At 40.9% G+C, this 4639-nt stretch overlaps 1 pseudogene; it reads left to right on the top strand.

Moving 5' to 3' along the window:
* The first annotated feature begins 3151 nt into the window (after positions 1-3151).
* LOC110324016 lies at positions 3152-4026 on the top strand (annotated as a pseudogene).
* The last annotated feature ends 613 nt before the right edge of the window (positions 4027-4639 follow it).

Raw genomic sequence — 4639 nt, 5'->3', positions numbered from 1 at the left:
TTTTTTTGAGACAGGGTTTCTCTGTGCAGCCTTGGCTGTCCTGGAGCTCACTCTGTAGACCAGGCTGGCCTCGAACTCAGAAATCCACCTGCCTCTGTCTCCCGAGTGCTGGGATTAAAGGCATGCGCCACCACGCCCGGCCTACAAACTTCTTTCTTATCCTTGGGAAATTCAGATACGTGCCTTGATTTTCCCCCTAGAAGTTTTATATTTTAATCATTTGCTTTTGAAACTTTAATCTTGAAGTTGATGTTGAGGAATAGGTAGAAGTCCAATTTTATTTTTTTCTGTATTGCTTATCATCCCAGCATGATTTAATGGAATATCTGTATTTGTGAGCCTAAAATTACCATTATTATTATTATTATTGTTATTTTACAAATTTTAGATTAAAAAATGTAGAAATATTTATATTTTTACAGTTACTATTACCTTTGCTCTGTTAGAAGATACACTTAAGAATATTAAAAATTTAAAGGGTTCCTTTGAATACATAGCAATTCGGGTAATGGGTCACTTCAGAAGGCAAAAAGTTAGTTCTTGGGCTCCAGCAAGGAGCATAGAGGGTGGGGACCAGATGGGCAGGGAAGAAAGACAAGGTAAATATTTGGTTAAAGTGAACAGTGATCCTAATTAGGTCAATCCAGTGAGAAGTACCTCGTGAGAGGTTAGTGGGGTTTCTGATTGGTTACACTTGTTAGCTTTTACTGAGATGGACTTGGTGTTGTTTAGAAGAACCTCAGGTCCTTGCAGCTGCCTCAACCTAATAATTTCCAATCCACATCAGTCCTTCCTAATGTTCTCAACCTTCCTAAGACTGTGACCCTTTAATATAGTTTCTCCTGCTGTGGTGACCCCAACCATAAAGCGATTGTGTTGCTACTTCCAAACTGTAGTTTTACCATGTTTGGTAAATGTAATGTAAATATTTGTGTTTTCCTGTGGTCGTAGGCGACGTCTGTGAAAATGACCATGGTGTAAAACAGCTTCTCGCTGGATGCTGCAGAGGTGTGAGATTGCTCATGTGTCTGTGACGTCATAGACAATCCTGCCAGGAGCATCACCAGGAAGATTTTTCTCTCCCTTGGTCTTTGGTGTTTCTATATAAATTTTAAAACCAGCTTTTGGGCTCTGTAAACAAATAAACAAAAGGTTAAGATTTTTGTTATGGTGTGGCCTCAATTCTGGAAGAAAATTGATGCCTTTACAAACTGAATTTTCTAGCCCATGAACATGATATATCTTTGCTTTTATTTACTAAAAAAAAAAAAAAAATTACTAAAGTTTTGTTTTAGTTATCTTCCTGTTGCTGTGACAAACCACCATGACCAAGAGCAACCCACGGGAGGGCATGTTTTGGCTCAAGGTTCTGGAGGGAGAGTTCATCAAAGGTGAGGTGTTGGTGGGGTGTGCACAGCAGCAGGCAGCTCACGTTACCTTGCTTACCTTTGTTCTTTCACTGGCCTCTTCCACGGATATTAGGGTTCTGACCGTATCTGTTCTATTGCTCTGCCTATTGTTACTCTCTGGATTTCACAAGTGTTTGTGGACTACAAATGACTCCTTCCCAAACTTTTCAAGCAGGCTGTTGAAATTCACAGGCTGTGTGTGAGTGATCACCAGATCTTCTTTGCTTCATGAACAATCTTTTTTCTTCCCATTTTCCTTCTTGTCTTTGAAAATAGATTCTTTTCTCAAACAATTTATTCTGCTTACAGCTTCCCCTCCCTCTACTTCTCCTAATTCCTACACATTTTCCCCTCCTCTCCTGATCTACTCCCTTTCTGTCTCTCAGTAGAAAAGAACAGACTTCTAAGAGAAGACAGCCAGACATGACAAAATAAAATATAAGAAGATAAAACAAACAAATAAACACCCATCACATTGATGCTGGACAAGGTGATACATCAGAAGGAAAAGAGCCAAAGAATAGGCACAAGAATCAGAGACCCACTTGTTCACACACTTAGGAGTTCTCTAAACAAACAACAAACAAACAACAAAACAAAACAAAACAAACCTAAGGTGAAAGCTATAATACACACAAAGGCCCTTGCAGGCTCGTGTGAGCCCAGGGCTTGCTGCTTCAGCCTCTGTGGGTTCTTACGCACCTTGCTTAGTTGATTCAGTGAGCCTTGTTCTCCTCGGGTCCTCCATCCCTTCTGGCTTTTCCACTCTTTTCACCTCCTCTCCCACAGGGTTCCCTGATCTCTCAGGGGACGGACTTGATGGAGACATCTCCCTCAGATCTGTGCTGTCCAAGGATTCTCCCTGAGTGATGTCTAGCTGTGAGTCTGCATCTCTTCCTTCAGCCGGGCTATCTTTTTTCAAGATTCTATAACCTCCCCCAAAGAATGCTGATGGATGGAGACCAAGTGTTCAGACACCTGAGGCCCTGGGGACACATTTTTCATTCAAAGCAACACAGGATTATAACAAGGCTTGTAATGTCTTACCATTTAAAGGTCCTTTAAATTATGCTATTAAGAATGATACTTAATGTTTCACTCCTAGGGCTGGAGAGATGGCCCAGTGGTTCAAAGTGCTTGCTTCTCTTGCAGGAGACCTGAATTTAGTTCCCAGCGCCCACATTGCTGACTCACAATCACCTGAAACCTCAGCTCTGTGGGATCCCACTCCCTCTTCTGGCCTCTGCAGGCAAGTGCACTCACTTGTGCATGCCTTCCCCACACCTACACACAATTACACATAGGAATACAAATCTGTACAAAGGATTTAAAAGAAACTTAACTTGCTGGTGTTGACAAGTAGGATGAAGTTGATTTCCTCATAGTTTCTTGTAAATTTTAGCAATTCATCCTGTGGGGTTTTGCTTTCTGCCTCCACATGCCTACTGTCAGCACATGCAGTGAAGTTGCTCTTATTTCCTCTTCGTCTTGCCTCTCTGCTGGCCACTGCTGGACAGAGACTAATTGGAACACTTGTCTTGCCTCTTATCTTAAAGGGAATGTTTCCAGCACCCAACTGTCTTGTCTGCTGTCTGCTGCACAGTTATCATCGTAAGCACTTTATTGTATTTGGGTTTTTATCCGTTCTGAGTGTGCTATTATTCTTTTTTAAACATTATGAGAAGGAAGCCACCACCTTTTCTCCCACCCTACCACAGGAGGCTGTGACTCACAATTAAAGAATGTCATGGGGTCCACTGGGGAAAGTCCTCCTGAGACATGTCATCCAACATGCAGATGCTCACAGTGAGATTTGGGAGGAATCCCACGTATGGGAAGTCAGAGAACTAGAGAAGCAGGTGGAGGATGCCTATCAGGGAACCAGAAGGAACACAGTACCCAGCCGCTCAAGTCAGATGAGAAGTGATGGTTTTGATGAAGAAAGTCAGAGAGACTACTGGAGGTCACAGGATGAAATTTCTGGGGCCCTAGAAGATGATTTTTCTTAAGGCTAAGTCCTGGAACAAGAAGTTATATGATTATGGATCCAATATACCAGACAGATGGAGTCCTAGTGGTTATAAAGAGGTGTGTCCTGAAGAGTTTGAAACAGACAGTAGTGATCAGCAAGACATTACCAATTGGGGGAAAACATCTCCCCGGGTAAAATCATCTGTCCATGTACCCCAAAACATAAGAAGCCAAAAAAATTCCAAAGGAAGAAGCAGGAAAAACAGTCACATAAAAAAAACAAAACAAAACAAAACAAAACAAAACAAACAAACGAAAAAACAAAACCAAAAGAAAACCAGAAAGGGAGCTATAGACATAACAGCAGATTCCTCAAGTGAGTTCTCAGAGGAAACTCGAGCTTCTAGTACCAGGAAAAGGAGGCAACCACACAAGAGCAAGAAAAGGGATCCTAAAAGTTCCTTACCTTTAGGGCGAGAAAGTAATACTTCCCAGTCAAACGATTCCACAACTAGCAATTCTGAGGGAACTGAGGAAAGAGACACTAAGAAAACCAAAAGGGAAAAGAAAGAGAAGCGCGCCCATGTTCCCACTGAGGTACAGGAGGACAAGCGAGCCCAGGAACTGGAAGGTGGTGGCTAATTGATTGAGTTCTAGAGCAGGTTAACTAACCTCCCTGGCCTTATTTTTTGCATGTGTAATACAAAGATACTTCATGGTTAGCATGACAGACACCATCAATAGAATATGACAATGCTGACATCCCATGAAGTGGCATCTCACAGTTCTAACTAAGTCTGTGCTGTTTATGGATCATAGTTCTAGTAAAGTGCTTGCTCTTAAAAATAAAAAAGAAAACAAAAATAACAAATGAAAGCTAGCTTTTATGAAATGACTTTCCCTACTAGAATACATATGATTATGTTGTTCTTCTCATTTATTAATATGATCGACATTTTCTAATGTTATATCATGATTGCCTTCACTTTCGTTGTTGTGTGGGGGAATGAACCTACAGCCTCTCACGTGCCAGACCGTCTTGACGTTCATGAGATGGTCACTCTAATTATGATTTTTAATACGTTACTTAAATCAATTTGCTAATTATTTTCACATTTATGGCCTGCGATGTTCATTTTCTTATTGTTCTCAGCAGACTTTGATGCCAAGAGGGCTTTTTATGGTTTTAAAGATTTAATTTTCTTTTCTTTTCTTTTCTTTTTTTCTTTTTTTATGGTTTTTCGAGACAGGGTTTCTCT

The sequence above is a fragment of the Mus pahari genome, chromosome 7 (genome assembly GCF_900095145.1).
Source record: "Mus pahari chromosome 7, PAHARI_EIJ_v1.1, whole genome shotgun sequence".
Classification (NCBI taxonomy): Eukaryota; Metazoa; Chordata; class Mammalia; order Rodentia; family Muridae; genus Mus; species Mus pahari.
The sequence above is the reverse complement of the archived record's forward strand: the minus strand, read 5'-3'. Positions and strand labels throughout refer to the sequence as shown.